The sequence below is a fragment of the Dasypus novemcinctus genome, chromosome 11 (genome assembly GCF_030445035.2).
Source record: "Dasypus novemcinctus isolate mDasNov1 chromosome 11, mDasNov1.1.hap2, whole genome shotgun sequence".
Lineage (NCBI taxonomy): Eukaryota > Metazoa > Chordata > Mammalia > Cingulata > Dasypodidae > Dasypus > Dasypus novemcinctus.
Genome location: NC_080683.1, coordinates 15,620,703 through 15,648,439, shown reverse-complemented (window position 1 = coordinate 15,648,439; position 27,737 = coordinate 15,620,703). Strand labels below are relative to the sequence as shown.

The window sequence follows — 27,737 nt, the reverse complement described above, 5'->3', positions numbered from 1 at the left end:
CTTTATATATTCTGGATACAAGTTCTTTGTCAGATACATGTAGTTCATGTGTCTCTTAGACTGTGACTTCCTTTTTTTAAAATTAACTGAGTCTCTTGATGAGCAGAAATTTGTCGTTTTGATGAAATAAAATTTTTTTTCTTTTATGGCTTAGTGCTTTTTGTGTCCTATCTAAGAAATCTTTGCCAGGAAGCAGATGTGGCTCAGGTGATAGAGCTTCCACCTACCATTTGGGAGGACCTGGGTTCAACCCCTGGGGCATCCTGGTGAAAAAGAAGAAGAGAAAGCATGCCTGCATGGCAAGCCAGTGCCTAGGTGAGTGCCCACGTGGTGAGCCAGTGCCCACATGAGTGCCTGCACGAGTGCCTGCGTGGTGAGCCAGTGCCCTGTGCAAATGAGTCACACAGCAAGATGCTGGCGCATCAAAAGGGAGACAAGGGGAGAGTCACTTTGTAAGCACAGCAGAAACCAGAAACTGAGGTGGCACAATTGACAGGGAACCTCTCTCCTCATCAGAGGTCTCCAGGATCAAATCCTAGAGGAGAGAAAATGAGAAGAGAAGACAACACAGACAGCAAAAGCAGCAGGGTGGGAGGGGGAGAGGGGGGAAAATAAATAAATAAATCTTTTAAAAAAAGAAATCTTTGCCTGCCCCAAGATTATGAAGCCATTCTGTATTTTCTTCCTAGATGCTTCAAGGTCATGAAAATTTCCTATCCTATCTTCTACGAGCTCTATAGTTTTATTTTTCACATTTAAGCCTACACACTATCTGGAATTGATTTTTGTGTATGGTATGAAGTAGAGAGTCAAGATGCATTTTTTTTTTTCTGTATATACATCCAACTGAGCACCAATTATTTAAATGATCATCCTTTCCGTACTTCATTATTGTGGCACCTTTGTTGTAAATAAGGTGACCATATGTATTTTTTATTTGACCGTATGTATTTTATTCTCTTCTATTCCACTGGTCTATTTGTCTATTCCTGCACCTTATCATTTTGCTTAAAGTACTCTAGCTTTATATAAGTCTTATATATAAGTCTTCCAATTTCATTATTCTTCAAGATTGTCTAAGTTACTTTTGGGCCTTTGTAGTTCCTTATGTATTCTATTTTATTTCATTATTTATTTCAAGATTTATTTATTTATTTATTTATTTATTTTTCACCCTTTCCCTCCTACCCCCCTTGCTGTCTGTGTTGTCTTCTCTTCTCATTTTCTCTCCTCTAGGATTCACCAGGATTCGATCCTGGAGACCTCTGATGGGGAGAGAGGTTCCCTATCAATTGTACCACCTCAGTCCCTGGTTTCTGCTGTGCTTCCCCTTGACTCTCCACTTGTTTCTCTTTTGGATGCTACATCATCCAGCTGTGAGACTCACTTGCATGGGGCACTGGCTCATGCAAGCATTCATGTGGGCACTGGTTCACCATGCAGGCACTTGCGCAGGCACTGGTTTGCCGTGCAGGCATGCTTTCTCTTCTTCTTTTTCACCAGGAGGCCCCAGGGATCGAACCCAGGTTCTCCCATATGATAGGTGGAAACTCTATCACTTGAGCCACATCTGCTTCCCTCCTTATATATTTTAGAATCAGCTTGACAATTTCCACAAACCTGCAGTAATGGCGACTGGACTTACAATGAAGTTATAGATCCATGTGGGAGAATCAATATTTTTTTTCTTTATTTTCTTTTGAATGTTATGTTAAAAAAAAAATGAGGTCCCCTTATACCCCCCACCCACTATTTTTAAAAAAGATTTATTATTTATTTATTTATTTCTCCTTCCCCCAGCCCCTAGTTGTCTGCTCTCTGTGTCCATTCGCTGTGTGTTCTTCTGTGTCCGCTTCTCTTCTTGTCAGTGGCATCTGGAATCTGTGTCTTGTTTTGTTGTGTCATCTTGTGGCGTCAGCTAATCGTGTATGCAGCACCATTCCTGGGCAGGCTGCACTTTTTTCGCGCTGGGCGACTCTCCTTACGGGCACACTCATTGTGCGTGGGCTCCCCTATGCAGGGGACACCCCTGCATGGCACAGCATTCCTTGCATGCATCAGCACTGCGCATGGGCCAGCTTACCACATGGGTCCAGAGACCCTGAGTTTGAATCCTGGACCTCCCATGTGGTAGCAGATGTCCTATCCGTTGGGCCAAATCCACTTCCCGAGAATCAACATCTTTATAAAATTGAATCTCCCAAATGTTGAACATGGTATATTTCTTGATTTAACAAATTTCTTTCAGTATTTTCTTGCAGTTTTCAGTACAGTGAACTTGCAAAGCTTTTTTTTTTTCACTTTTTTATTGAAGTGTATCATTCATGTGAACATGCATAAACAGTAAGTATATAGTAAAGATAGTGGACTTACAAAATAGACATACATAACATCACACAGGGTTCTCATACATTACTCTTCCACCAGCACTTTGCATTGGTGTGAAACATTTGTTACAAACTATGCAAGAGCATTGTCAAAATATTACTACCAACTATAGTCCTTATCTTACATTTGGTGTATTTTTCCCCAACCCACACTATTTTTAAAAATATAAGTTTCTGTTACCAACTACGCAAGAGCATTGTCAAAATATTACTACCAACTATAGTCCTTATCTTACATTTGGTGTATTTTTCCCCAACCCACACTATTTTTAAAAATATATGTTTCTCTTACCAATGTTATGAACTTGCAAAACAATCATATAGATGTGTAGATTTCCCATACAACACCACACCATTGTGGAATATTAGTTACAGATTATGAGATAATGTCATCAGACATTATCACCAATCATGGTCCATAGCATATATTTGGCACACTTTTTCCATACACCTCCATTAATAACACAGTATAGCTTTGGCACTGATGCAAGAATATTATAGTATTGCTGTTAACCACAGTCTATAGGTCACACCAATTGTAGTTTTCCCATGCTTCTCCATATTCCCATCACCCTACAATAGTGATGTACATCTGCTCTGCTCACGGAAGGATTTTTTTTGCATTTTTACCCTTAACCACTATCCTCATCTACCTCTGGGTTCATGTGTTATTCAGTCCCTAGAAATTATTCTTTAGCTTCCTTTCTATTGACATTTACTTCCCCAGACTGCTGTTTTCAGCTATAATCCCATTTATAAACCAGTTGCTACTCACTATAATGTGTTACCACCAACTCTATCCATTTCCACACTTTTACAGTCAAGTTAATTAAAACTTCTACATACATTAAGCATCAGTACTTCTTCTCAACCCTCCTCTTACCTCCAAATAACCTATACTCTAGGTTTTCATTCCATGTGTTTATTATTCGTATTTAGTTCATATTAATGAGACCATGCAATTATCCTTTTGTGTCTGACTTACTTCGCTTAGTATAATGTCTTCAAGACTCATCCATGTTATCACGTGTCCCAATTTCATTTCTTCTTACTGCACCATTGTATTCCATCATATGTATATACCACATTTTGTTTATCCACTCATTGGTGGATGAACACTTGGGTTGTTTTCATCTTTTGGCAATTGTGAATAATGCCGCTATGAACATCAGTGTGCAGATGTCTGTTCACATCATAGTTTTTAGTTCATCTGGATATATTCTTAGTAGAGGAATTGCTGGACCATATGGCAGTTATATGTCTAGCTTCCTAAGGAACTGGCAAACTGTCTTCCACAGAGGCTGTACCATTTTACACTCCCGCCAACTGGAAGGAATATTCCTATTTCTCCACATCCTCTCCAACACTTATTGTATGATTTTTTAATAATGGCCATTCTATGTGGAGTTAGATGATATCTCATTGTTGTAATTTGCATTTCCCTAATAGCTAGTGATATGGAACATTTTTTCATGTGCTTTTTGGCCATTTGTATTTCCTCTTTGGAGAAATGTCTATTTAAATCTTTTGCCCTCCTTTTTTTTTTTTTTTTTGATTGCTTGTTCTTTCATTGTTGAGTCATATGATCTCTTTATATAGAATGGAAATCAAACCCTTATCGGATAAGTGGTCTCCAAACATTTTCTCCCATTGACTGGGCTGCCTTTTCACCTTTTTGATGAAGTCCTTCGAATCACAGAAGTGTTTAAATTTGAGGAGGTTCTATTTGTCCATGTTTTCTTTCATTGCTCATACTTTTGGTGTGAGGTTTGAGAATCCATGGCCTACCACCAGGTCCTGAAGATGTTTCCCTACATTTTCTTCTAGGAGCTTTATTGTACTTCCTTTTATATTTAGGTCTTTGATCCATTTTAAGCTAATTTTTGTATAAGGTATGAGATGGGGTCTTCTTTCTTTCTTTTGGCTATGGATATCCAGTTCTCCCAACACAATTTGTTGAATAAACTGTTCTGCCCCAACTGGGTGGGCTTGACAGGCTTGTCAAAAATTACTTGGCCATAGATGTGAGGGTCTGTTTCTGAACCACCAATTTGGGTCCATTGGTCTATGTGTTTATCTTTATGACAATACCATGCTGTTTTTACCACTGTAACTAGGTAATATGATTTAAAGTCTGGAAGTGAGAGTCCTCCAACTTCAATTTTCCTTTCTAAGATGTTTCTGGCTATTCGGGGCCTCTTATCCCTCCAGATAAATTTGATAATGGTGTTTTCCATTTGCTTAAAAATGCCGGTGGAATTTTTATTGGGATTGCATTGAATCTGTATATCAGTCTGGGTAGAATTGACATCTTAATGATATTTAGTCTTCTAATCCATGAGCGTGGAATGTTCTTCCAGTTATTTAGGTCTTTTTAAATTTCTTTTAGCAATGCATTATAGTTTTCTGAATATAAGTGCTTTGCATCCTTGGTTAAATTTATTCCTAAATATTTGATTCTTTTAGTTGCTATTGTAAATGGAATTTTTTTGCCTGACTTCCTCCTCAGATTGTGCATTATTAGTGTATAGAAACACCACTGATTTTTCCATACTGTCTCTTATATCCTAACACTACTGAAATCATTTATTAGCTCTAGCAGCTTTGTTGTAGATTTTCCGGGAACTTCTAGATATACAATCATATCATCTGCGAAAAGTGAAAGTTTTAATTCTTCCTTTCCAATTTGGATGTTTTCTATTTCTTTTTCTTGCCTGATTGCTCTAGCTAGAACCTCTAGCACTGTATTGAACAACAGTGGTGACAGTGCGCATCCTTGTCTTGTCCCTGATCTCAATGGGAAAGCTTTCGTCTCTCACCATTGAGTACAATGTTAGCTGTGGGATTTTCATATATGGCCTTTATCATGTTGAGAAAATTTCCTTCAATTCCTATTTTTTGTAGTATTTTTATCAAGAAAGGATGCTGTATTTTGTCAAATGCCTTTTCTGCGTCAATTGATAAGATCATGTGATTTTTCTTCTTTGATTTATTACTGCAGTGTATTATGCTGATTGATTTTCTTGTGTTGAACTAGCCTTGCATGCCTGGCATAAAACCCACTTGCTCATGATGGATAATTCTTTTAATCTGTTGTTGGATTTGATTAGCAAGTATTTTTTTGAGGGGTTTTGCATCTGTATTCATTAGAGAAATGGATCTGCAATTTTCTTTTTTGTAACATCTTTATCTGGCTTTGGTATTAGGGTGATATTGGCTTCATAGAATGAGTTTGGTAGCATTCCTTCTTGTTCAATTTTTTGGAAGAGCTTAAGTAAGATTGGTATTAAATCATCTTTGAATGCTTGGTAGAACTCGCCTGTGAAACTACCTGGTCCTGGGCTTTTCATTTTGGAGAGCTGTTTGATGACTGTTTCTATCTCTTTTCTTGTGATTGGTTTGTTGAGGTCTTCTGTTTCTTCTAGCATCAGTGTAGGTTGTTTGTACATTCGTAGGAATTTTTCCATTTCATCTACATTGTGTAGTTTTTTAGCATAAAGTTCATAATATCCTCTTATGATCTCTCTTATTTCTGTGGGGTCAGTAGTAATGTTCCCCTTTTCATTTTTTATTTCATTTATTTGCATCTTCTCTCTTTTTTTCTTAGTCAGTCTAGCTAAGGGTTTGTCAATTTTGTTAATTGTCTTGAAGAACCAACTTTTGGTTTTGTTAATTCTCTCTATTGGTTTTTTGTTCTCAATTTTATTTATTTCTGCTCTGGTATTTGTTATTTCATTCCTTCTACTTGCTTTGGTATTAGTTTGCTGTTCTTTTTCTAGTTCCTCCAGCTATGTAGTTAGGTCATTGATTTTAGCTCTTTCTTCTTTTTTTAATGTAAATTTCGCAGCATTTTATAGGTTCTGATATGTTGTATTCTCATTGTCCTTTGTCTCAAGATATTTACTGATTTCTCTTGAAATTTCTTCTTTGACCCACTGATTACTTAAGAATGTGTTGTTTAATCTCCATCTATATGTGAATTTTCCCCTTTTTTGCCACTTCTTGATTTCCAACTTTATTCCATCATGGTCAGACAAAGTGCTTTGTATAATTTTATTTTGTTGAATTTGATATCTACTTTGTGATCCAACATATGGTCTATCCTGGAAAAAGATCCATGAGTACTTGAAAAGAATGTATTTCCAGCTGCTTTGGTGTACTGTGTTCTGTATATACGTCTATTAGGTTTAGTCCATTTATCATATTATTCAAGCTCTCTGTTTCTTTATTGATCTTCTGCCCAGATGTTCTGTCCAATGCTGAGAGTGGTGTACTTAAGTCTCCAACTATTATTGTATAGATGTCTATTTCTCCCTTCAGTTTTGCCAGTGTTTGCCTCATGTGTCTTGGGGCATCCTGGTTAGGTGCACATATATTTATGATTGTTATTTCTTCCTGGTGAATCATCCTTTTTATTAAAATGTAATGTCTTTTCTTGTCTCTAATAACAGTTTTGCTTTTAAAGTCTATATCATCTGATGTAAGTATAGCTACTCCAGCTTTTTTTTTTTTTTTTTTTTTTTTTGGCTACTGCATGTGTGGAATATCTTTTTCCAACTTTTCACTGTCAATTTATTGGTATCCTTGGGTCTAAGGTGAGTCTCTTGCAGACAACATATAGATGGCTTATATTTTCTTATCCATTCTGCCAGTCTGTGTCTTTTGATTGGGGAGTTTAATTCATTAACATTCAATGTTATTACCTTAAAGGCAGTTCTTATTTCATCCATTTTGATCTTTACGTTTTATCTGTCATTTTATTTTTGACACTTTTAGTTACTGTGATAAAGTTGTCATTTCTAGACTTTCTTCCAGGCCTCTCTCTCCTATCTTTTCTTTTCAGGCTGTAACACTCCCTTTAGTATTTCCTATAAAACTGGTCTTTTTGCTATAAACTCCCTCAGTTTCTGTTTATCTGTGGATATTCTAATCTCACCCTCATTTTAAAAAAGATAATCTTGCTGGATATAAAATTCTTGGCTTGCAGTTTTTCCCCTGCAGTATCTTAAATATGTCATACCACTGCCTTTTTGCCTCGATGGTTTCTGATGAGAAATTGGCACTTAATCTTATTGGGTATCCCTTATATGTTATGCATTGCTTTTCTCTTGCTGCTCTTAGAATTCTTTTTGTCTTTGGCATTTGACATTCTGATTAGTATGTGTCTCAGACTTGGTTTATTTGGATTTATTTGGATGCAAGTACATTGTACTTCTTGGGCACAGATATCTATGTCCTTCAATAGGGTTGGGAAATTTTCCACCATTATTTCTTCAAATATTCCTTCTGCCCCTTTCCCCTTCTCTTCTCCTTCTGGGACACCCATGACATGAATGTTTACATGTCTCTTGCTGTCATTTAGTTCCCTGAGACCCTGTTCAATTCTTTTTCCATTCTTTTCTTCATCTGTTCTTTTGCATGTTTGTTTTCAGAGGCTATGTCTTTGAGCTTGCCAATCCTTTCTTCTGCTTCCTCAAATCTACTGTCATATGCCTCCAGTGTATTTTTAATTTCATTATTGCATCTTTCATTCCCATAAGGACTGCTATTTTTCTATGTATGCTTTCGCATTCTTCTTTGTGCTCATCAAATGTCTTCTTAATATCATTAATCTCTTTAGCCATCTCATTGAATTTATTAAGGAGATTTGTTTGAACATCTAAGATTAGTTGTCTCAACTCCTTTAAGTCATCTCCAGGCTTATCTTGTTCCTTTAACTGAGCCATCTCTTCCTGTCTCTTGATATGGATTGTAATTTTTTCTTGGCATTTCCGTATCTGGTTTGCTAGGTGTATTTATTCTGGATGCAGTTTCTCCCTTTAGTTTAGGGATTTCTTGTCTTTTCTCCCTGCTGGTTGTGTAGTTATAGACAAGTATGTAGTTGTTGCTGTAAGCTATGGAAACTGAAGCTGCCCATGTTGCCCCAGGAATTGATGAAGATTCTCCCCCTTTCTTCTCTGTCAGGAGTAGGGACAGAGCTGCAGCTGTGTATAATAATCCAAGTTGGGCACAACAAGACTTTCTGTAGTCTCCCAGAGACACTGATGAAGCTTCACATCCCTTTCTCCCCCAACTTAGGCAGGGATGGAGCGATAGTTGAGGTCAGCAATCTATGCTGTGTGGGTCCAAAATGACCACAGTTGCTCAGGTAAACTGATATAGCACCAGACCTTCTCCTTGCCAGGGTGGGGAATGGACTCCCTGGAGTGCCCAACAATTTAATTTCTGTGGGCTAAATATGTATGCAATTGCCCTGAGAGGCTGAGGAGTACTGTCTCTTCTGCCCTTTAGAGGGTGAGAATGGAACCACCAATGCTCAACAGTTCAGTCCCTTTAGGCTGAGAATACCTGCCATTGCCTGGAGAGGCTGAAGAAACACCAGCCCCCTTCTATCCTGTTAAGGCACGGGTTTGGATCCACAGTCACCCAACAGTTCAGTCCCTGTTGGCCAAAAGTACTCACCATTGTCCAGAGAGGCTGTGGAGACACCAGACCCCTCCTATCCTATTGGGGGAGGGGGTGGATTCATAGGTATCCAATAGTCCAGTCCATGCAGGCAGAAGATCTGCCATTGCCCCAAAAGGCTATGGAAACACCAGCCCCCTTCTTTCCTATTGGGGGTGAAGGTGGGTCCACAAGTTCCCACCAGTCCAGGCTGTGTGGGCCAAAATCACCTGCAGTTATCCAGAGAGGCTGTGCAAACACAGTCTGTTTCTTGTCCTATTAGGGATGGAGGTGGAGCCACAGGTGCCCAATAGTTAGGCTTGTGCAGTACAAAACTGCCTGAAGTTGCCCTGAAAGGTTGAGGGAACACCAGCCCCCTCCTATCCTATGGGGAGACAGAGGTGGAGATGGGCTCAAAGGCACTCAACAAACCTGTTTTTGTGGGATGAAAACTCCTGCCATTGCCCGGAGAGGCTGAGGATATCCAGCTCCTCTCCTATTCTCTTGCAGTGCGGGGATGCAGCTCCAGGTGTCCAACTATTCAGCTTGTGCCAGCAGAGAGCACCTGCAGTTGCCTGGGGACCTAGAGCAGGTCCCACCAGCTATCTCTCTGCTGGAGGTCAGGCTGGAGCCTCGGCTAGGGCTGCAGTCCGATCTTGGTGGAAACTAACTTCACTGGATTTCAGTTAGCCAGGCTTCCACTCATGCCGGGGTTGGAGTCAAAATGGTTGCTACCAGACTCTTTCCTCCTTGGGCAGGCTCAGACCCCAGCTGTCTCTAGGATTATACTTTAGCCAGCCGAGTCCACTAATCAGTAGCTGAGGTCAATGGACAAGTGTCTCTTCCTCCACCATTTACAGGAAATGGAACTTCTAACTCTAGCCACAGAATAGGTCCTGAGGCTGCTTCCGCCCCTAGAGTAGGATGGGCACCACCCTCTGCAGTGTGGCTTGTAGCTTCCCAGGAATGTGGTGTAGGTCCCTCCAGCTTCCTCCCTGCTGGAGGTGGGACTGGGGTTTAGGCTAGACCTGCAAACCAGTCTGGGTGGAAAGAAGCCAGTCCTTATAAGCACTGTGATTTTCAGTCCACCCTGCTTCTCCTCATGCCTGGGGCAGAGTCAAAATGGCGGCCACCAGCTTCCCTCTGACCTGGACAGGCTCAAAGTTTAGTTGTTCCTAGGATTCTACTTCAGCCTGCCCAATCCACCCATCAATAGCTGAAGTCAATGTCACACTGTGTCTTCTCCCCTGTTTTCTTGAGGGAAATGGAGCTTCCAACTCCAGCCATGGAATAGCTCCCAAGGCGGCTTGCGCACCACGGGCACTGACCTCTGCAGTGAGGAGGGCTCTACTCAAGAATTGTCTGTGCAGATGGGCAGTCTCCTCCTTCCACACTCTCAGGATGTTGCAGGATATTCCTCTGGTCTCCTGGGTCCTCCAAACAGGTGCTTTAAGTAGCTCTGGGTAACCACCAACTGCTCTGTATCACAAGCTGACTCCAGGAGCTCCTTACTCTGCCACCATCTTGGCTTTTGTTAGTTTTTTTGTTAGTTTTTTTGTTAGTTTAATTAATAGGTATTTAGTGTTTCATTATGCTAATATTAATGGTACAATTTTTTAGAGTTTTAAAATTGTGGTAACTTATGTACATAACACAAATTTTGCCATTTTAACCATTTTTAAATATGCAGTTTAGTGGCATTATTTTCACCCATGATGTTGTACTATCATCACCATTCTCTATTACCAAATCTTTTTTATCAAACAGAAATTACCTGTTAAGCAATAGCTCCCCATTCCTCTCCCCCTACTTCCTGGTAATCACTAATTTCTTTTCTATGTCTATAGGTTTGCTTATTCTAGACATTTACTTAGGTGGAATCATTCAATATTTGTCTTTTTGTGTCTGGCTTATCCATTTGTAGCAGGCTTCATGGGAAGCAGATTTGGCTCGACTGATAGAGCATCCACTTACCATATGGGAGGTCCAGGGTTCAAACCCAGGGCCTCCTGACCTGTGTGGTGAACTGGCCCATGTGCAGTGCTGCCACGTGCAAGGAGTGCCATGCCACACAGGGGTGTCCCCTGCGTAGGGGAGTCCCATGTGCAAGGAGTGCACCCTGCAAAGAGAGCTGCCCCATGTGAAAAAATTGCAGCCTGCGCAGGAGTGGCGCCACACACATGGAGAGGTGATGCAGCAAGATGATGCAACAAAAAAAGAGACACAGATTCTTGGTGTGGCTGACAAAAATGCAAACAGACACAAAAGAACACACAGTGAATGGACACAAAGAGCAGACAACTGAGGGAGGGGGGGAAGGGGAGAGAAATAAAACAAAAAATAAATCTTAAAAACAAACAAAAAACTTCATTCATTTTTATGGAAGAATAATATTTCATTGGACGTATATACCTCATTTTATCTGTTCATCTGTTGTTGTATACTGGGTTACTTCCACCTTTTGGTTATTGTGAATAAAGCTGCTATAAACACTAACATACAAATATCTGAGTCCCTGCTTTCAATTTAATGGTATAATTTAAACTTTTTTATTTTGTACTTGTTTATTACTATGGTCAGAAATATATGTTCATTTAATTTGATCTAGTATATTCATCTTGCAACCAGTGACTCAGACAAATTCATTTAAATTTTCCATAGTTTAGATGTAGATTGTTTTGTATACTCTAAGTTCACGCTCATGTTATCTGTATATAAGTTTTACTTCTTCTTTTCCAATTATTTTTTCTTTTTCTTGTTTTATGGCACTAGATAGGCTCTCCATTGTTAATTACTCTTGTTCTCAAGCCTCACTTTTATTATTTACATATTGAGCATATTTATTTTATATTTTGGGTCTTATAATTCAAAATCTGCAGTTTTGTGTTTTTTTAAAAAGATTTATTTATTTATTTATTCCCCCTTGTGGCTTATTCCTTTCTTTTGCTCCCTCTCCTCTGTGTCCATTCACTGTACATTTTTTCTGTATCTGTTTGTCTCCCTTTGTTGCATCACCTTGCTGCACCAGCTCTCCGTGGTGCATGGGCTGGCCTGCCTTCACAAGGAGGCCCTGGCACGCGAACCCAGGGCCTCCCATATGGTAGACAGGAACCCATCTGTTTGAGCCACAGCCACTTCAAAATCTGAAGTTTTTGAAGGTGTGATTCTTCTGTTATTTCTGCTGGTTCTCATTCATGGTGCTCTGCTTCCTTGTCCATTCTTTATCTTCCTTGTCTTACCTTATCTGTAAAACTTCTTTGAGACATGAGTTTAAAATGTGCTTCCTCTAGAAAGGATTTACACTTAACGTTTTTCAGATGTTTGGGGACACTTTCAGTCTGGGAACATTTTAGATTATTTGTTTGTGATTTTTCAGGTCACTCTGTATACATTTGAGCTGTAAACATGCAAGGACTGGACTGAAGGCATGAATTCTCCCGGAATAAACCTTTTTTCCTTCTGCTCAGCAGTAAGAGTCAAGGCAGGCAATTTTCCTAGCAATCCCTTAGAGGAGGGCAGGTTTATTTTATTTTAAATAACAGCTCTATTGTGATATAATTCACATACCATAGCATTTACCTTTTAAAAGTTTACAATCCAGCGGTTATTATTATATTGAGTTGTGCAACCATCACCAGTACCTTGTTTCAGAAAATTTTCATCATCCCAGAAAGAAACTCTGGGGGAGCAGATGTAGCTCAAGTGGTTAAGCGCCAGCTTGCCATGTATGAGGTCCTGGGTTCAATCCCCAGTACCTCCAAAAAAAAAAAAAAATCCCTTAGCAATCACTCCCCATTCCTCCCTCCTCCCCCTTCCCAGCTCCTGGCCATCTCTAATCTACCCTCTATGTCTATGGATTTACCTTTTTAGAACATATCATATAAATGGAATCATACAACGTGTGGCCTTTTGTGACTGGTTTCTTTCACTTAGCAAATGTTTTCAAGGTTCATTCATGTTGTAGTATGCATCAATATTTCCTTTTTATGACTGAATATATACCATTGTATAAATATACCACATTACTGATCCATGAAGCCTCAAAAACCAGGGCTCAAGTTCACGTGGCATGGCAATACCCTATAAGTCAAAGCTGCCTCGAGCTTTAGAAGTGATAGCTAGTCTGTCTCTGGTTTCCTGATTTTCTCAGGTCCAGGAATGAACATTACTCCTTTCTTCCCAACTCATGGATGCATTCGATATTTTTTCCTTTTATTTTACACAGCATTTTAATTGTTTTCATTAAGAAGACTAAACTTCGACTCTTACTTCACTATGTCAGAAACATGAAGTTGAACTTCTTTTAATCTTTTCTTTTTCTTTCCAGTTCAATATTTTTCCTGTTCCTCAAAATTTAAATTTCCCATGTGCTATGTCACCTTGAAGTGTAGGCTTTATATATATAGATATGTCTTTTTATAAACTTTGTATTTTGAAACACTTTCTTTTTTTTAGATTTATTTTTTATTTTATTTATTTCTCTCCTCTTCCCGCCCCCCCACCCCAGTTGTCTGTTCTCTGTGTGCATTTTGCTGCGTGTTGTTCTTTTAGTCTGCTTCTGTTGTCAGTGGCACGGGAATCTGTGTTTCTTTTTGTTGCGTCATCTTGTTGTTGTTGTGTCAGCTCTCCGTGTGGGTGGCGCCATTCCTCGGTAGGCTGTACTTTCTTTCGCGCTGGGCGGCTCTACTTACAGGGTGCACTCCTTGCACGTGGGGCTCCCCTATGCGGGGACACCCCTGCGTGGCAGGGCACTCCTTGCGCGCATCAGCACTGCGCGTGGGCCAGCTCCACATGGGTCAAGGAGGCCCGGGGCTTGAACCACGGACCTCCCATGTGGTAGACGGACGCCCTAACCACTGGGCCAAGTCCACTTCCCAACACTTTCAAACTTATAAGACAGTTGCAAAAATAATACAGACCCCATACAGAGAACTCCAACACACTACACTCCCCTCAGTTCATTTTCAAAAATCAACTTTATTGGGGCAAATTTACACATGAAAATGCACCAATTCAGTTGTATAGTTTGATGAATTTTGACAAATGTATACATCAATGTAACTACCACCACCATCAACATATAAAACATTTCCATTCACAATGCCCCTGCCCCAGTCCAGGTTAATTATTGATCTGCTTTCTGTGATTATATATGTCTTTCATTTTTTTCTAGAATTTCATATGAATGGAATCATACAGCGTTTGCTCTCGTGCCTGACTTCTGCTCAACACAATGTTTTTGAGATTCATCCATCTTGTTGCATGGGTCAGTAGTTCATTCCTTTTTGTTGCTGAGTAGTAATCCACTGTGTATGTATATCATGTTCAGGTAGTTTTGTTCTGTTTTTAGAGGCCAGGGACAGAACCTGGGACCTCATACCTGGGAAGCGGGCGTCACGTCAGCTTCCTTGAGTTGTTGTTTTTGTTTGTTTGTTTGTTTGCTTTGCTTGTTTTTGTTTTTTCAGGAGGCACATGGGAACCGAACCCCTCGCCTCACATGTGGGAGGCAGGTGCTCCGCTGCTTGAGCCACATCCGCGTCCGCCTTCGGGTAGTTTTGAAATGAGACATCTGCATGCTTCAGAGGAGAGAAAAGGGAGTCAATATAAAAGGGAAGAAAGGAATTGCTAATGTGGAAGATTTATATGAAAGATTCATGCTGTATATTCCTTTTAAAATAAAACCCTTTCATTTCTTTCTTCATTTCAGTCAGCCAAACTGAGATCCAAAGGTGCATTCAGCTCATAATACTGTAATGCTAGCTAAGGAAATTCTGGAGCCTGGCCTTAAAAAGCAAGTTTTTTTCGTATTTTTTTTAAGGTTTATTTATTTCTTCCCCCCTACCCCCCACCCCGGTTGTCTGTTCTGTGTATATTTGCTGCGTGTTCTTTGTCCGCTTCTGTTGTTGTCAGGGGCACGGGAATCTGTGTTTCTCTTTGTTGCGTCATCTTGTGTCAGCTCTCCGTGTGGGCGGCGCCATTCCTGGGCAGGCTGCACTTTCTTTCGCGCTGGGCGGCTCTCCTTACGGAGGGGCCTCACTCCTTGCGCGTGGGGCTCCCCTACGCGGGGGACACCCCTGTGTGGCGCGGCACTCCTTGCGCGCATCAGCACTGCGCATGGGCCAGCTCCACACGGGTCAGGGAGGCCCGGGGTTTGAACCGCGGACCTCCCATGTGGTAGACGGACTCGCTAACCACTGGGCCAAGTCCGCCACATTAAAAAGCAAGTTTTGAAAATTAACAAAAAGATATCTATGAAAGAAATGAAGAATATGTGGGGGAGGCAGCAAAAGAGGGAGCAGTATCATACGGCATTATAAAACTAGTTCAAAGAATCTTATTTGATAAGGTGTTAAATTGAGGATATTGCAAAAATACCAGTCCTGTTTTCCTATGCAAAATGGAAACTTGGTGATTGTTCAAAACTATTATCAACTTGCTCTGTTTTCTATTAATATAAATGTATCCTTTGAAGTATAATTTGAAAAAAAGAATCATGGAAGATTCATGTCCTGTAAAAATTACTTTCAAAACAAACCTATAATTCTTATTAGTTTTCTTACCTCATCATTTATTTGATTTATTCCCCTAAAAATAATATAATAATTGACATTTCTGTCTTCTGAAACAGTATAAATACAGCCTTATCAAACCAGAAGAGGATGATTGACATAATGGAAAACATAAAAACCCCTGACTCTGGTAGTTTTTTATTTTAACAGAGATTGAGTCTGGTCTTGTTTAAATTAATATCCAAGAATGGGAATAATTGTGAAAGAAGCTCCCTCCTGAGGCAGAAAAGTATAAAAATCATGTACATTTGTGATAGTAGCTTGGTTACAAAATTATGTAATCACATGTGCCAAGAAAATATAGTTTCTTAATTTTCTATAACTGATCAAATCTTCTTCACAAATCTCAATCCTAATGGACTTTTCATCTCTTTTGGTTTAAGAAGACTGATTTTTTTTTTTTTTTTTAAGAAGACTCATCTGGGCAAAACAACTACTTCAGGTAAATTCTCAGCCTTTTAGATATTCTCCCTTTTCCCTTGATCCTCTAAATTATGTGTTCTGGGAGTGGTAAAGGCTACTTGGGAATAGGAAGAGAGGTTCCCCCCCCCCCCAAATTTTTAAAGAATAATCATGCATACCATACAGGATTCTCATACATCATCCCACCACTATTTTACATAGCTGTGACTCATTTGATACAAAGAACATCACCACAATATTACTGTTTTTTTCTTTAAAGGTTTATTTGTTTATTTATTTCTCTCCCCTTCCCCCCCAGCACCCCGGTTGTCTTTTCTCTGTGTCTTTTTGCTGAGTCTTCTTTTTTGTCCACTCTGTTGTTGTTAGCGGCACGGGAATCTGTGTTTCTTTTTGTTGTGTCATCTTGTTGTGTCTGCTCTCCATGTGTGCGGCACCATTCCTGGGCAGGCTGCACTTTCTTTTACACTAGGCAGCTCTCCTTACAGGGTGCACTCCTTGCATGTGGGGCTCCCCTACACGGGGGACACCCCTGTGTGGCACGGCACTCCCATCAGCACTGCGCATGGGCCAGCTCCACACGGGTCAAGGAGGCCCAGGGTTTGAACCGGGGACCTCCCATGTGGTAGATGGACGGACGCCCTATCCCCTGGGCCAAGTCCGCCGCCAACACAATATAACTATTATCTATAGTCCATAGCTTATATTTGGAGTATTTTCTCCACATGTCTTAGTATTGTATATTTGTTATAGTACCTGAGAGAACGTTCTCATATTTGTACTGTTAACCACAGTCCATCAACTACCATGGGGTTCACCGTGTTATGTGATCCCCTGCCTTGTACAGTCTATCCAAAGTGTACACACAGTGGCTCTTAGAGTTGTGCTGTCATCAGCTCAGTCCATTTCAGAATTTTGCATTGCTTCAAAAGGAAAAGTGCCATATCCCCTTATAATGCCCCCATTATTGATCCTTAGCATTGATATAGTATCTTCTTTGCCATTGCTGTAAAAATATTATGGTATCACTGATAACAATAGTCTATGCATTACATTAGTTGTATTTTCCCATATAGCTCCATATTCTTAACACTTTGTAATAGAGGAACAGTCTTGTATTGTACTATTAACTGTAATTTCATCCACCACTGAAATTACTGTTATACAGTCCCTAGATTATGCCCTGGCTTTCTTTCAATTGACATTAACCTCCCTAAACTACCCCTTTCAGCCACAATCACATTTATAAATCAGCAGTGTTAGTTACTATATATATATAGTGTTATGTCACTATAAATTGCTACTCTCAACTCTTTTCATTTCTACACTTTCACAATTAACCTTATTAATAATGTTACATACATTAAGCATCAGCTCCCGTTCTCAACCCACATTCTATTTCCTAGTAATCTATACTCTAGAGTTTACCTTTGTGAATTTATTCATCATGTTTAGTTCAAATTAGTGAGACCATAAAATGTCCTTTCGTATATGGCTTATTTCACTCAACATAATATCCTCAAGGTTCATCCATGTTGCCATATGCATCCCGACTTCATTTCTTCTTACAGTTGAACAGTAGTGCATCATACGTATAAAGTACATTTTGTTTATGCATTCATTTGTTGATGGGCACTTAGGTTGTTTCCTTCTTTTAGCAACTGTAATAATGCCATTACAAACATTGGTGTGCAAATGTCTGATTGCTTCCTCGCTTTCAGTCCTTCTGAATATATTCCTGGTAGCAGGATTGCCAGATACTATAGCAGTTCTATATTCAGCTTCCTGAGGAATTGCCAAACTCTCCACAGAGGCTGCACCATCTTACACTCCTACCAACAATGAAGAAGTGTTCCTATTTCCTTGTATCCTCTCCAGCACTTGTACTTCTCGGTTCGTTTGTTTGTAAAATAATGGCCATTCTGTAAGGTGTAAAATGACACCTCGTTGTAGATTTGATCTGTATTTCCCTAACAGCTAGTGATGGTGAGCATCTTTTTCCATTTGTATTTCTTCTTTGGAAAAATATCTATTCAAGTCTTTTACCCATTTTTAAAAATTGCTTGTCTTCTTATCATTGAGTTATATGATCTCTTTATATAAAAATGAAGATCACACCCTTATAGGATATGTGGTTTCCAAAAATTTGGGGGAACCTTAAATCTGCCCATTTTTTTTCATAGCCTGGAGAAGCATGTGTTTAGAGTATTTATTACTAATAATGTTACCTTGGCTATATATAGTGCTTAAAGCCTCTAAAGCATTTTTAACACTTGTTATCCTATTTGATCATAACAAAAACTTAAGGAAATTGGTCAGGAACTGTTATACTTATTCCCACTTTAGAGATGAAGAAACTGAAGCCCAGAGAGGCTAAGCACTTGCCTTAAAGTCACATGGCTGACAAATGACTAGACTGGACTAAAACTAGGTCTTCTAACTCTGTAATCTCAGGCTACTTAGAAGTGAATTTCAAAGATTTTTGTAGATGTACAATAAAGGCAGGGGAGATGGGGAAACCCCCAATGCGATGCCCGATGGAGGGTCACATGTCCATTCAGGCAGAGAGGAGGCCTGACTCTAAGATCGGACTCAAAGGTGGTTTTCAAACTGGGATCCTTAGGCTCCCACTACACCAGGAATATAGTTGTCATTTGTTTTCATTAAGTAATTAAAATATTTTTCGAGTGCCTATTATCTGCCAGACTCTGTTCTAGGCCCTGGGGATACAGCAGTGAGCAAAACAGACACAAATTTCTGTACTTAAGTAACTTGCATTCTAGTGATTATAACTTTTTCTTAGCGATAATGCTTTGTCCACAAACCAGATGCTCGTCATCATCATCATCATCATTATTATTTTCTATCTGGTTGAGTCAGTGTCTTTTTGGTGTGTCGCTTTGCTGTGGGGGAGGCAGGTGCCTGAACCTTTCCGTGCTCCACAAGTCTTTTTTTTTTTCCCTTTTTTTAAATCAGGAGGTCCTGGGATCAAACCTGGGTCCTCCATATGGTAAATGGGAGCTCAATGGCTTGAGCCACAGCCACTTCCCAATATTTTTTAAAATAATTTTTTCATTGGTAGTTTTGTAGGCAAAAGATTTTGTTTGAAAAGAGATCTGCTGACAAACAGAAAGAATGACAACCACTGGCCTAGTAGAACTTGCACCCAGCAGAGCCGGCCCTCCTGAGCACAGTATCTTATCTGGAGGGAGCCCAGGGGAATATGGGCGGCTGTGAAAGGGTCAGACACACAGGTCCTGGTGTGGACGGGTTTGCAAATTTGGTCAGGGGACGAGAGCAACTGTGGTTTGGGAGCCACGAGAGGTTCCTGTTAGAACCGGGTAGGACGGAGAGGTATCACCCAGAAGTATGTCCACGAGCCTACCCGGAGCCAGCACCCGGAGGCTGGCAGCGTGCTGTCCACACAGGCATTGCTTAGGCCGGGCGACTGCAGAAAGGTTAGCTGTCCACCCTGATTCTCTCACGATGGTAACCCAGAACTGAAAACTTTCCCTACTCCCCCCCTCTCTCACACACATGTTTTAAAAAACACAAAACTAGTACTGTAATTTTTAAAAAACGTTTCTTGCAAAGTTATTTTGCTGCCCCTGTCCGAGCAGACTCAAAGGCTCGAGAGAGAATTGATTTGTCAACAGGTGGCATTTTATTTTCAATTGAATGTTTGTCTTTATCGGTGCATTTCATATTCAAGATTTAAAATGCCATCTAATGCTACAGGTTTACAATGAAAGAGAACGATCCTCTGGCCACGGTCACAAACCCTGGACCCATTCCCAAGAGTCAGCCACTTTGAACTGTTTTAGCTTTTCCTATTCTTACCTCCACATTTCTAAAGAATGTGAGTAGACAGTTATTTCTTCATTTTTTCACTTTATACATTGTCTATTGTCTTCCTATTATGGAAGTGAGGACTTAGCTCTCCTTTATTCCTCTTCTACCCCAAGAGATAGAACACAAGTTCAACACACACTCACACACACACACCGTTCCCTTCATCTGCCCATAGTATGGCTTGAGTTGTTTATATTGTTATAATTTATTATCATGTATATTATATCATTATAACTATGTATGTTTTGTTAAAAACCAGCACAGTGATTGAGTGTTGTCTTAGTCACGGTTTTCCAGAGAAACAGAATCAACAGAATATATGCAAATATTACTAGATTTATTATTGGAGTTGGCTCATGCAACTGTGGAGATTGGCAAGTCTCAATTCTGTAGGGCAGGCTACAAGTTGGAAACTCCGATGAAGGTGAGGTTGACTTCCCCAGGAGAAGTTGACTGACTGAAGTAGAAGCAGGAGTTATTCCTTCTGAATTCTGAAATCCTCAGTTCTGGCTTTAAAACTTCCAGCTGATTGGATTAGGAGATACCCTCCTTACTGAGGGCAACCTCCTTTGTTGATTGTAGATGCAATCAGCCATAGATGCAATCAACAGGTACAGATACAAATCCTTCTATAAAATACCCTTACAGTAACAATCAAGCCAGTACTTGCTTGACCAAACACTGGACACCATAACCTAGCCAAATTTGCACATGAAATAAACCATCATAAGTGTGGACACTGGAAAAAAAAAAAAAGTGTGGATTTTGGAACCAGACTGCCTGGATTTGAATCTACTAACTAGTTGTGTAACCTTTGGCCAGTTACTTAAACTTTCCATAGCTCAATTTCCTCATCTGTAAAATGGGTATAATGATAGTGCCTAGTTATGCTCAATCTAGTCTGATTCTCTGTACCTTCTCTTTACCCTTTTTGCCCGTCTCTGTGCTCCATGCACTGCATCCAGGGCCTCCCTTGCCTTCTAACTTTCTGTAGGATTCTGCGAATGGGGAACACTGATGGGAGATTAGAGACAGGGTGAAGAGCAAGCTTGGAAATGATTCCTCAGCTCCTACCAAGTAAGGTTGCAGCACATTGGCTTCATTCCTTCCCCTCTTCAAACAGTGCTTGCTTGCCCTCTTTCTCTCTGCCCACCCCACCCTACCCATCCTAGACAAAGTGCTTCTTTCCTTTGACTCTCAGACACAGGGGGGAAATGAGCCTTCTATATAGAAGCCCCAAGGACTTGTGGCTTCCCTAGACCCTACCCATATCTTTGCATATGGTTTTCGTTAATCCTTTCTCAGGCTATCCAATTTGAATATGCCATTGGTTTCCTGCCAAGACCATGACTGATACACTACCTCATGGTACAAATTAAGTAAGTTACTATTTGTGAAGCACTTAGAACAATACCTGGCACATAGCAAGCTCTGTATGAGAGTGTTCATTAAATATCATTCATAGCTGAGCTATGCACTCTAGTACGATTACATTTTCTTGTTATACATTTTGCTTCTCTTGGGTTTAATAATGGCCTCAAATTTTCACTTGCTCCTCCAGAGCTATAATACTCTTCTCAGTACAAACACATCAGGGAATCTAGCAGTTTCATTTCTTTTCTTGGATATGGACTTTTTAGAGCCCTCTCTGTTCCTTCACTCTGGACTTGTTGCCCTGCTGCAAGTGACTCTTCAGCATCACCCTGGGCTTTCCTTTGGCCTATCTCAGTGTTTGATCCTTTGTTTGCCAGATTGCAGTCTTTAGCTTTCTTGATTTATTCTTGTTTTGGTTGAACACATTTTTCAGTAGCTTCCTGAGAAAGGGTATTTTGGAGGTAAATATCTCATTTTACTCTCCTGCAAGACTCATAGTGTTCCATTATCTACTGTTGCTTACTAAACCACTCCAAACTTAGTAACAACAAACATTTTATCTTTCACTACTATGGGGATTCACTGGGCTCAGCTGGGCAATTTTCCTGCTTCACGTGATGTGGGCTTGGGTTGTAGTCATCTGAGGATATAACTGGACTGGAATATCCAAGATAATGCATTCATTTATCTGGTGTCTTGGCAAGGATGGCTGGAAGTCAAGGATGCCTAGAAGGCAAGGATGGCTAGAAGGCCTCAGCTGGGATGCTGGAATGGCTGGACTGCTCTCCTGCTCTTCCACTCAAAGCCTCTTCCCTCCACCTGCCTTTCCACTGGTCTCTCCAGCAGGATTGACTACTTAAATAGCAACTCTCGTTCTAAAAGCAAAAACTTTCCAAAAGGAAGGAAATTGAAGCTGCCAATTCTCTGAAAGGTTAGGTCCCAAACCAGTACTGGTCCTTCTACCACATTCCAAGGTTAATGCGAGTCGTAGACCAGCCCAGATTCAAAGTTGGAAGAGATTACGCAAGGTCACAATTACCAGGAGGTGTGGATCATGGGGGGCTATCTTTGGAGAGCTACCACAGGTAGCTTATTGGGGTATTCAGTTCTAAATTGAAAATCATTTTTCACTCAGTATTTTACTGCATTGTGCCTATTGAGATATCTAATGTGATTCTTTTTTAAAAAAAAACAATTTTATTTATTGGAGAAATTGTGAGTTTATAGAACAATCATGCATAAAATACTTGATTCCTCTATACCACCAAATCACCAAATCTTGCATAGATGTGGAAAATTTGTTACAGTTGATGACAACACTTTTAAAAAATTGTACTTTTTTTTTAGTTACCTTTGCTATTGATGAAGGATCATCAAAATAATACTACTAACTATTGTCCATAGTTTACATTAGGTGTATTTTTTTCCCACATACCACCCTACTATTAACACCTTATATTAGTGTCATACATTTGTTATAATTCATGAATGAACATTGTTATACTAATAATATAATACCTCTTCTACAGTAGGGTTCACTCTGTTGTACATCTTATTTTATCTTTAAATTTTTATTCTAGCAACATATACAGCCTAAAGTTTCCCCTTTTAACCACATTCACCTATTTAATTCAGTGCTGTTAATTATATTCACAATATTGTGCTACCATCACCAACATCAATTTCCAAACCTTTACAATCAACCTAAATAGAAATTCTGTACAAATTAAGCATCAACTCCCCACTCTCTAACCCCAGTCTAGCCCCGGTAACCTAAAGAAACACGGTTTGCTCATTATAGTTAGTTTATATCAATGAGATCATATAATACTTGTACTTTTGTGTGTGACTTATTTTACTCAACATTATGTCATCAAAGTTCATCCATGTGGTCATTTGCATCAAGGCTTCATTCTTTATTAAAGTGGAATAACATTCCAACATAGGTATATACCACAATTTGTTTAGCTATTCATCAGTTGATGGACACTTGGATTGCTTCCATCTTTTGGCAATTGTGGATAATGCCTCTATGAACATCTATCTGTGAGTAAGTATCTCTTTGAGTCCCTTCTTTCAATTCTTCTGGGTATATACCTAGTAGCAGGATTGCCAGGTCATATTGTACTTCTGTACTTGCCTTAATGAGGAACTGCTTCTGTCTTCTCAGCGACTACACCATTTCACATTCCCACCAGCAATGAACGAGTGTTCCTCTTTCTCTACATTCTCTCCAGCATCTGTAGTTTTTTTGTTTTGTTTAATGGTAGTGGGTGTAAATTATATCTTATTGTGGTTTTGATTTGCATTCCCCTAATTTCCTTAGTAGCTAGTGATGTTGAACATCTTTTCATGTGCTTTTTTTAAACATTTTTTTCATTAGAGAAGTTGTGGGTTTACAGAACAATCATGCATAAAATACAGGGTTCCCATATACCACCCCACTACCAACACCTTGCATTAGTATACAACAATTGTTATACTTGATAACACATTTTTATAATTATATTATTAATTAAAGTCCATGATTTAGCTTAGTGTTCATGTCTGTGGAGTGTAGGTCCATGGATTTTGAAAAATGTTTTATTCAGTTACCATATATACAATCTAACGTTTTCCCTTTTAATCATATTCAGATATGTATTTCAGTGCTGTTAATTGCATTCAAAATGTTGTGCTACCACCACCACCATCCATTACCAAAACATTTCATCATTCCAGACAGGAACCTTGAGCATTTTAAGCCTTACCTTCCCATTCTCTTTCTCAACCCCCATCCCCTGGTAACCTATATTCTAGATTCTGACTCCATGAGTTTGCTTATTCTAATAATTTAAAATCAGTGAGATTATACAATATTTATCCTTTTGTGTCTGTTTTTTTTCACTTTACATGATGTCTTCAAGTTCATCCATGTTTGCATGTAACAGGACTTCATTTCTTTTTACCCATTCTAATGGATATGATATGGTATCTTGTAGTTTTGATTTGCATTTCTCTGATGGCTAATGATGTCGAGCATCTTTTCATGTGCTTTCTGGCCATTTGCATATCTTCTTTGGAGAAATGTCTGTTCAAGTCTTTTGCACATTTCTTAGATTGTTTCTATTTTTATTGCTGAGTTATAGGATTTCTTTTTATGTTCTAGATATTAAACCCTTATCGAATATGTGGCTTCCAAATATTTTCTCCCATTGGGTAGGTTATCTTTTCACTTTCACAAAAAAGTCCTTTGATGCACAAAAGTTTTTAATTTTGATGAAGTCTCTTTTATTTGTTTGTTCCTTCATTGCTTGTGTTTTGGGTGTAAAGTATAAGAAACCATTGCCTAACACAAGATCCTGAAGGTGCTTCCCTACATTTTCTTCTGGGAGTTTTATAGTCCTGGTTCTTATATTTACATCTTTGATCCATTTTGAGTTAATTTTTGTATATGGTGCAAGATAGTAGTCATCCTTCATTCTTTTGCATATGAATATCCAGTTTTCCCAGCACCATTTGTTGAAGAAACTATTCTTTCCCAATTGAGTCGACTTGGCAGTCTTTTCAAAAATCAATCAGCCATAGATGTGAGGGTCTATTTCTAAACTCTCAATTTGATTCCATTGGTCAATATATCTATCTGTGTGCCAGTACCATATTATTATTATTATTATTTTAAAGATTTATTTAATTTATTTTTTTATTTCTCTCCCCTTCCCCCCCCACCCAGTTGTCTGCTCTCTGTGTCCATTCACTGTGTGTTCTTCTGTGACTGCTTCTATCCTTATCAGTGGCACCAGGAATCTGTGTTTCTTTTTGTTGCGTCATCTTGTGTCAGTTCTCGGTGTGTGAGGCGCCATTCTTGGGCAGGCTGCACTTTCTTTTGCGCTGGGTGGCTCTCCTTACGGGGCACACTCCTTGTGCATGGGGCTCCCCTATGCGGGGACACCCCTGCATGGCACGGCACTCCTTGCTTGCATCAACACTGCGCATGGGCCAGCTCCACATGGGTTAAGAAGGCCCAGGATTTGAACCGCGGACCTCCTATGTGGTAGGCGGACGCCCTATCCATACTATTTTGATGACTGCAGCTTTATAATATGCTTTAATGTCAGGAGGTGAGAATCCCCCAACTTTGTTATTCTTTTTCAAGATGTTTTTTACTATTTTGGATCCTTCATCCTTGCAAATAAATTTGATAGTGGACTCTTCCATTTCTGCAAAGTAGGCTGCTGGAATTTTGATTGGGATTGTATTGAATCTGTAAGTAATTTTGAGTAGAACTGACACCTTAATGATATTTAGTCTGCCAATCCGTGAACACAGAATGTCTTTCCATTTGTTTAGGGCTTCTTTGATTTCTCTTAGCAATGCTTTGTAGTTTTTTTGTGTACATTTCCTTTACATCTTTGGTTAAGTTTATTCCTAGATATTTTACTCTTTCAGCTGTTATTGTAAATGGAATTTTTTCTTGATTTTCTCCTCAGATTGTTCATCACTAGTGTATAGAAACACTACTGATTTTTGTGTGTTCATCTTGTATACCCGACTACTTTGCTGAATTTGTTTATTAGCTCTAGGAGATTTGTTGTAGATTTTTTGGGAATGTCTCTCAATAGAATCATGTTGTCTGCAAATAGTGAAAGTTTTACTTCTTCCTTTCTAATTTGGAGGCCTTTTATTTCTTTTTCTTGCCTAACTGCTCTGGCTAGACCTTCCAGCACAATGTTAAATAATAGTGGTAACAGTGGGCATCCTTACTTTGTTTCAGATCTTAGGGGGAAATTTTTCAGTTTTTCACCACTGAGTATGACATTAGTTGTGGTTTTTTTCATACATGATGTTTATCACTGTATTAGTCAGACAAAGTGGTGCTGATGCAAAGTGCCAGAATTCTGTAGGCTCTTATAAAGGGTATTTATTTGAGGTAGATGCTTATAGTCACCAGGCCATAAAGCATAAGTTTCTTCCCTCACCAAAGTCTGTTGCCACGTGTTACATAGAGCAAGATGGCTGCTGGTCTCTGCTATGGTTCAGCCTTCCCCTTTCTCCTAAGGCTCCATGGTCCTAGCTGCTTTGTTTCTCAGCTATAGGTTAGCGTAAGGCTTGTTTCTCTCCTGGGGCTAGTTTCTCTCCGGGCTCAGCTGCCCTGCTCTCTGCACAAGGCCAACTGTAAACTGTTAGGCGAATGGCTCGTCTCTCTTCCTGGGGCCTCTGCCATGTCTAATGGAGCCTTCTCTCTTTCCTCAGATATCTGCTTCTCTATGTGTTTACTTTCTGGGGCTCAGAATCAAAACTCCATCTCTCTCCTCTGCTACATAATTTTCTCAACATCTTACTGATGTGGCCAAATCAAAGCCTTGATCATAATTTAATCAAGTAAAAGTGAACCTGCAAATCTAATATAATCTAGTATGCCCAGAGGAACAGACCCGTTTACAAACATAACCCAATATTGGAATTCACAAATAATATCAAATTGCTGCAATCACATTGACAAAGTTTCCTTCTATTCCTATTTTTTTTAAGTGTTTACATCAAGAAAGGATGCTGAATTCTGTCAAATGCCTTTTCTATATCAATTGACATGATCATAAGGTTTTTATTTCCCTTCGTTTTGTTAATGTAATGTATTACATTAATTGATTTTATTATGTTGAGCCACCCTTGCATACCTGACATAAAACCTACTTGGTCATGGTGTTTAATTCTTTTGATGTGCTATTGGATTAGATTTGCAAGTATTTTTTTTGAGGATTTCTGCATCTATATTTGTAAGATAAATTGGTATGTAATTTTCTTTTCTTGTAGTGTCTTTATCTGGCTTTGGTATTAGAATGATGTTGACCTCATAGAATGCGTTAGGTACTGTTCCCTCCTCTTCAGTTATTTGGAAGAGTTTGAACAGGATTGGAATGATTGGTAGAATTCACCTGTGACACCAGTTGTTCCTGGGCTTTTCTTTGCTGGGAGGTTTTTGATGACTGATTTGATCTCTTGTAATTGGTCTGCTGAGGCCTTCTATTTCTTCTAGAGTTAGTATAGGTTGTTTGTGTGTTTCTAGGAATTTGTTCGTTTCAATTAGGTTGTCTAATTTGTTGGCATACAGTTGTTCATTGTATCTCCTTATGATCCTTTTTATTTCTCTGGGACAGTAGTGATGACCCCCCTCTCATTTCTGATTTTATTTATTTGCATCTTATCTCTTTTTTTTCTTTGTCAGTCTAGCTAAGTGTTTGTCAATTTTATTTATTTTTTCAAAGAACCAAATTTTGGTTTTGTTAATTCTATTATATTTTTATTCTCAAATTCATTTATTTCTGCTCTAATATTTTTATTTCATCCCTTCTACTTGGCTTTGGAATTGGTTTGCTGTTCTTTTTCTAGTTCCTCCAGGTGTGTAATTAATTAAGTCTTTGATTTTTAGCCATTTCTTCTTTTTGAACATAAGCATTTAGGGCTATAAATTTCCCTCTCAGCACTCCCTTCACTGTATCTCATGATATATTGTGTTCTCATTTTCGTTTGTCTCCAAATATTTACTGATTTTCCTTGTAATTTCTTCTTTGACTCACTGATTGTTTAAGAAAGTGTTATTTAACTTCCATTATTTGTGAATTTCTCAGTTCTCCACCAGTTATTCATTTTCAGCTTCATTCCATTATGGTCTGAGAACAGGCTTTGTATAATTTAAATATTTTAAAATTTA

At 39.2% G+C, this 27,737-nt stretch overlaps 1 pseudogene; it reads right to left on the bottom strand.

The window, feature by feature from the left end:
• LOC101420480 (ubiquitin-conjugating enzyme E2 R2 pseudogene) overlaps positions 1-27,737 on the bottom strand; it is a 61,691-nt pseudogene that overhangs the window by 10,312 nt on the left and 23,642 nt on the right.